Source organism: Pinus tabuliformis, chromosome 5_1 (assembly GCF_031772625.1).
Source record: "Pinus tabuliformis cultivar Carrire ecotype Pingquan chromosome 5_1, CPIR1, whole genome shotgun sequence".
In the NCBI taxonomy this organism is placed as follows: Eukaryota; Viridiplantae; Streptophyta; class Pinopsida; order Pinales; family Pinaceae; genus Pinus; species Pinus tabuliformis.
The window spans coordinates 851,495,421-851,502,843 of record NC_142305.1 but is presented as its reverse complement, the minus strand read 5'-3'; positions in this window follow the sequence as shown (position 1 = coordinate 851,502,843).

Below are 7,423 nucleotides of genomic sequence, written 5' to 3'. Positions count from 1 at the left end.
GCACATCAAGCCCAAGAAGAGCTCTTTGAGGATTGGATCATGTGCCAAGTTGGCACCATGGTATTGCAGGCCTTTTGAGATCCTTGACAGGATTAGACCAATGGCATATCGAATTTCTCTACCTCCAACAGTGAAATCCAAGATATTTTCCATGTTTCATTGCTTAAAAGGTATATAAAGGATGTTGATCATGTTATTGATTGGTATGTATTGTAGTTGGAGAAAGAAGGAGAGTTTGAGTCAAAGCGTCAATGCATATTGCAGCAAAATCATCTCATGCTCAGGAACAGAACCAGAGAGAAAGTTATAGTGCAGTGGAAGCACTTTGGGCTCGAATAAGCTACAAGGGAGATGACAGATCAGATGTGGGCCATGTATCCTTCATTAATTCTTGGTTAAGGCAAAGCAGCTTTGGTTTGATGTTTGGTATATGTTTGGCATATGTTTTGTTGATGCTTTGGTATATTTACATATGTATATGGATGTAATTACCACCACGAGATAAGTTATAAAGCTCTAGAAAGTGGTATGATTGTTATGTTGTCATGTTGTCATGATGTTTTTATTTTTAGCAGGCTATTCATTGTAAATACCGCAACGAGCTAACTTATAAAGCTCCATGTGTAATATGTTTGCTTTCAACAACCTTGTTGAAGTCTTGGTCTGGTTTAAAATTGAGGATGGTGTTCCCGAAGGGGCAGGGTTCTGTAATAGCCCTGGTGAAAATTTCATATAGAAAAAGTTAATAAAGGAAAAATAAGACCATGGTTAAGCAACACTTATTCCAAGTTGAATGTTGGGCAAAGATATCGTAGTGGCCATCACTAGATGTGTTTATGGCTAAAGGAATTTCACAATGGAAAATTTAAAGGCATTAAAAGGAAAAAAGGCATTTTGGCATATTTATTTATGAAAATAAAGGAAATTAGGAGAAAAGTAAGGTGAAAGGTGACAGGTTGCATGTGAGGAGGAAAAATGAAGGAAAATAATGCAAAACGAAGAAAATAGAGGCCTAATTGATAAAAAAGCTTTTGAGGATCAGTTTCTAGGTTTTTTTCAATTTAGTTTTGGAGCTCTCTCATTATTATTTCTCTCTCTCTCACTCTTGGACACCTAGATTTTTCTTGGAGCACTCTATCTTTGGAGCAATGAATGAAAATCCAACAAAAGGGAAGGAAGGAAAGAAAGGGGCAGGCAAGGAAGAGAAGGATCAAGCAACTTCAGTAGGAATACTTGCAAGTAACATATTGTGTGTAATTTCCTAGCTGGTTTTGACATGCATGGCTTTACATGTTGGCGTATTGTTCTCTTGTTGTCACTGGCATGGTTTTTCCAGGTTATGACATTGGTTGTCATCCTATCTTTACCATTTTCCAGATGCCATGGTGTGTTGATATGTTCATCTCGATTTTGATCTTTGGAATTTCTGAATGGATTTCAAAATTTGAGGCAGAGGTGGTCTCAATGATCATTCCAAAAGGCCTAGCAATCCCTTGGCTGGTTTTGGTAGGGTACATGATAAAGCCTACAAGAGATGTCTCGGTTGAGGGCCTAGTGATCCAAGATTATATTGTGGTAAATCTTGAGAGACAAGAAGATGGAAAATTCCTTATGGATAGTGATGGATTCTCGATGGCATTCTAAGTTCAGTTCGCTTTTGTGATCGGAGCGCCCGCTTTGGTGTGATCATGATTTGGTGAGTGTGGATTTGGTTTAACCTTTGGATTTCCTTTGTTGTTTTTGGATTGGTTTATCCATAATATCCCACATTCATGTTTGGAATATGGCACGGGGGTGACTAGCTGAAAGAAAGATTTTCTTCAACCATGTCTACAATCTGGTGGTACCATTTAGGGAATTTTCAGGTCTAAAATGGGCCTCCTAAGAGAAATGTACAATCAAAATAAAATTTATAAGAACCAATAGGATTCAAGATGATGATTTCAACCATGGGGATGATTCACCATTTTTGGTGTAAAAAAATAAAAAAGTTAAAAAAATTAATAAAATAATAAAACTACCTTTTCAACTCATATTTTCAACGTATCGCTTTAAGGTTTTGCTCAAATTTCAAGTAGGAGTACTCGTTGGATGAAAAATTTAATTCCTCATCCAAGGATTACCCATGGTTCACACTTTCGATGGACCCTGCTACATGAAAAATGAGAAATACATGAAAAAATGTGATTACAATCACGTTTTTCATGTATTTCTCATTTTTTATGTAGCAGTGTCCATCAAAAGAAAGCACCATGGGTACTCCTTGGATAAGGAATCCAATTATGCATCCAATATGTGTTTCCGCTCAAAATTTGAGTAAACAGATAGGGAGATAAGTTGAAGATACAAGTTGAAAAAATAGGTTTTTTCTTTTTTCCCTTTAAAATGTGATGATATAATCTAATCTTATTTTATTATTTCCACTATTATTTTATAATTCCCTTAGGAGTCCCATTTTAGACATCAAAATTCCCCTAATGGAATGAATGGCTGAAAACTCTTACGAGACATGACAAGAAGAATCACCGCCTTCTCCCTTGAACTGATATGACATCAATTAGGTCTTGCATCCATTATCCTTTTAGTTACAAGTAAATACATGAAATAATCATGACAGTAACTAGTCATATAACCATTCTTATAACTAGCATTAAACCATGAAGAAAATAGTGAGATATCAGCCATTAAATTAACATATTAATAACTACAAAAGAAAGAGAACTTAGCTTCTCAAGTGTTTTTCCCTCTTGCCTTAAGATGAGTGGCTTGCACACACACATCATCTAGATTATTGGGATTAAAAATTCAGATAGTGTCCTTAAGGTAACTGTGTAAACCCCCTATGTACTTCAGCAATGTGTCATGTGATTACAAATCTACACTTAACATTAAATACCTTTTTCTGAATTCTTGGGTGTAACTTCCCACATTTTGACCTTTAAGTTGTCTAACGTTTTGCCAATTTATGATGGCTTTCTGGATCTAAGTGTCGGACCACTAATTTGTCATTATTATTATCACTTTTTGATGTTTATTTCATCCATTTCTACCATTCATTATCACGTCATTTATCATAATTTATCATATAATTCCATTTTATAATTATTTATGCTCTTCTGGATAAATATTATTTCTTCTCCTTTATTTTTAATAAGTTGATGATTATTATGCATGATTTTAAAAATGATGGTTTATTAATGAATTTGTTATAGCATCACTCACTATTTTAGTCTCCAAGATCTTTTTCAGATTGAAAATTTGATCTCCAGATCATAATTAAATATTCCAACTCAGACTTTGCTGGAATAAGAAATGTTAGTTTTTCATTTGACGTTTCAGACAAATGATAGAGAATCTAGAAAATATGAAACATGGGTTTTGTCCAGAACAAAATGAGTTAGTTGTGTTTTTAGGCAGTTTTCCAAAATTCAGTCTATATTAAGAGAAATAGAAGGTTCTTCGAAGACGATTTTCTCATATTTGTTGTTGCGGATTTTTTCCAAATTCTTCCAGTTGCAATACCAAATTCAACGTGTTCCTACTGAATGTTGATGGAAAGATCTTTCAGATATGATCCTTTAGATCAATTTGTTTTGTACAATCCAAATTTGTAATGGAAGTCAGTTTGTAATCAACTTTGTTGTAACTTCCCTTTGCTCTCTATGTATTTAAATGAAAACAAAGATCAAAGAGGAAGGAGGATAATTGGGGAATAATTGGGGGATAATGGAAGGATAATTAGGAGATAGGAGGTGGACAATTATTAGAAAGGATGTAGGAGAAGAGATGAGAGATGGGAGATGAATAATTGTGGAATTTGAGGTGAAGCTAAGAGCTTCATTATGCTATAATTAGTTCTCTCATATGTTTTAAAGAAGGAAGTTATCCATTGAGTTCTGCATCTGTTATTTGTAATGTGATATGAGTTATTTCTCATGGCGGTACTGAGTCTTGGGTAGTTGGGCCCACCACCTTGGACGAGGTGTTGCCTTGAACATCTACAGTACTTTAGTTGTGTGCTTGTTTCTTTGAATTTCAATCGTTGTTATTTAAAGTAAGTTTCCATTTCAATCAAGTAATTTGTTAGTTGCTGCATTTTCCATATTTGTTATTTCCTGCAACTTCTAGATTTCATTTGATTTACTGCTCTATATTAGCATTTGAATTATGTTGGGTGCAATAGATTAAATTTCCAATTTAGCAATGATTCAAGTTGTGTGATTAGCATAATTGTTTTTCCTATCATTTACTTTTTTTCTATTTAATTTTAGTTTTATTATTCAAGTCTTACATTTGATTTCTTGTCGAATGAGCTTGATAGTATAGAACACAATCATATAGAACCAGTGTTAGATGTTGGTATTGTTATTCATATATTTTTCTGATTGCCTTGAAATAAAAAGACTCTCCTCGGGTTGATAATTAATGACTAGTGATTAGTTGTTTTATTTATTTATTAAGCAATTAATTTCACCCAACATTTGGGGGTCGTTGGTAGGTGATCCAGGTGGCTCCATCGATTCGATTACACAAGTGTTCAAAGTGTCGTCATCAGTGAATATGGGGGTCATTCAGTGTCGTTTTTGCTTCAGTTCAACCTCAATAGATCGACAGTGTTGGTTATGATCAGTGTCGTCAGTGGCATAAACACATCGTCCGAGTTGTCAACGATGTGTATGGGTTGTCGTCATGGCAAAGTTTGGATATCATCATTTTTCAATGATGTGTATGGTTTTATTGTCGCATTGTGACAAAGTTGTAATCGAGATTTTTATTCTAGACCCTAAAAATCCTAAGACCTACTTCTTCATCCTAATGACTAAATCCTATGCCTAAAATCCCAAAATCCTATGTCTACTACTTTAACCTAAATCCCTAAACCTATTGAACCCCATGTGTAATCAAAATACATTAAAACATTTAGTTACAAACCTAAACTATGGTCTATTACCCCTCGGCCTATATTAAAACATTAAAACATTACAATTAAATCAAATTATAGTCCTTAATCGTATCAGCTTCTTAACCGCATCGGAGATCATGTGAACAGTGCAAAAGGTTTTTAGTTAACAGGTTGGAGGTTACCATGACTGTAATCGTGTCAGGAGAGCTATGGCAATGTGAACAGGAATGGGGAACTGTCAAGGTTAACAGACAACTGTTAAGCGTCGGAACTGCAGGATCGCAGGTAACAGTCATCATGAGATCAGAGCACGTGGCCGCACCGCTAACCAAGACCGCCGGAGTAAGCCGTTAGGTGGAAGTTAGCCACCTATTCACATGTTGATGGTTAACCCCCTCTGCCCGGTTAGCTGACAGCTAATGGTCATCAGCTATGCTAATGTTTTATTTTGGGTTTGTAAAGATTTTAATGCAGATTTAATGCCAAGAATCATAAATGTAATCCCTAAGTGGCAATTTGTGATGAAACCAAGGGGAATCAAATCCCACAAATCAAACTGTATATGCCAATCATAATTTGGAGACCTCAAGTGCACCAGAAGGCCTTTAAAAGGCATGTATGCTCATTGAAGAGAAGGGGGGAGAGGTTTTTAGAGTTTTTGAATGCAGATTCTGCAAGAGAGAGTCTGTTTTGTTTTTAGTGTAACAGGAGCATCAGGAGTTGGAATTGGGAACCGAGATAGGCGTTGGAAAGCTGGTTTAGAGAGATTTCTATTGACAGTAACTAGAAGTGCCTACGAGCACATTCAGTTTGGTCAAATTTCTATGTAATCAACCTCCTCGGATTCATTCATAAGAAAGTGGTCATCCATCTTGAAAGCAGACCCGAAGACATAGTCCATCAAGGACGAACTCTATAAACAATATTGTTGTTTGGTATAGCTTTGTATTTGCTGTTTTCAGTTCTATTTTGCATCTTGATTAAGTTTTCCAAACTATCACAAAGTCCTTCTTCTCTTCACTTCTCACGATTTCAGCACTTCCGGTTAATAATCAATTCATTAATGGCATAATCAATTCTACATCAGTTTTAATATGATCATTTTCAGATCAAGTTGGTATCAGCGCTAAAGGTTTCAAAAGTTTTGTAGAATTTGCCAAGTGAATTTTAACCAGATCAAAGTCGCAATGTGGTGAAGGAATCCTCGAGAAGATCGATCTAGAGATTGGAAAATGAAGAGTCGTTCATAAATCGACCATGTCAGGACCAGATGCAGGTGAAATTCCATAAACTAAGTGGAGCGATGAATAGTTTTAGCACGTGTTCATGAATATGCAACAGATGTTGGGTGAACTGTACGAAGATAAGAAGATGAGAGTGCAGCCTCTTCTTCAAAGAAATCGAAGAAGGGTAAAGGTAAAGGTAAAGTTGATAAACCACCTTCACCTCCATCATCTCCATCATCATCTTCTTCTTTTTCTTCTTCATCTTCCAGTGACGAACCTGAAACAAAAAAGAAACCTAAGAAAGAATCTCTTTTGAAACTTGATGTTAAATTTGAGTTACCTATACATGATGGTGAAAGGAATCCTGGAAAGCTAGATAACTGGATTAAGCAGTTAGAAGCGTATTGTCGCATTCAGAACATTACTAAGGATAAAACGAAAATTCCGCTAGCTACACTTAGAATGGGGGGAACAGCTTTAATCTGGTAGGAAAGTAAAACTCAGATAGATGTAAAGCAAAAAGGTAAAGTCATCTCTTCATGGTCTAAGTTTTTAAGAGCTCTTAAGAAGCAATTCTATCCTTTAGGATACATGCATCAAGCTGTTATTGATTGGTAGCACTTGAAGCAGCGTAAAGGATAGAGTGTTTAGGAGTTTACTCAGGAGTTCAGAAAGAAAGCCTTAGCGCTTGGTATTTCACTAGATACACGTGAAACTTTGTTAAAATATATCGGCAGTTTACATTCATATTTGCAGCATACGTTGTTGATGTTTAACTCTAACGATATTGATGAAGTGTGTGTTAAAACCATTCATTTTGTGTCAGGTGGCAGACCAAACAAATCTACACCACCATCATCCAAAGAGCTGGAAGCCAAAGATTCCAAAGACAAGAGGAAGAACAAAGGAAAGAAAGCAGCGTTAGCTTAGAAGGAAAGACCTACTTGTACTCATTGCCAGAGAGTCAGCCATGAGGAATCTAAGTGTTGGGAACTTCATCCAAAACTTAAGCCCAAAAAGTTCCTTAAGGAGAAGGATGAAAAGAAAGTAGTTGCAACAATCCAGTAGGATATAGGTTCCGATTTAGGTGATGAAATGAAGATAAATGCTATAGTTTCGATAGGTAAAATTTCTAACCATGGTTCAAGTTCAATTACTATTGCATCTTCAAATAACAGTCTTTCAGATGAGAATAAAAGAATTGAATTGATTCACACAAGGATAACTTCTAAGCACATGAAGATAGACACAATGTTTGATAATGGATCATAGGCCAATTTGATATCTAAATATT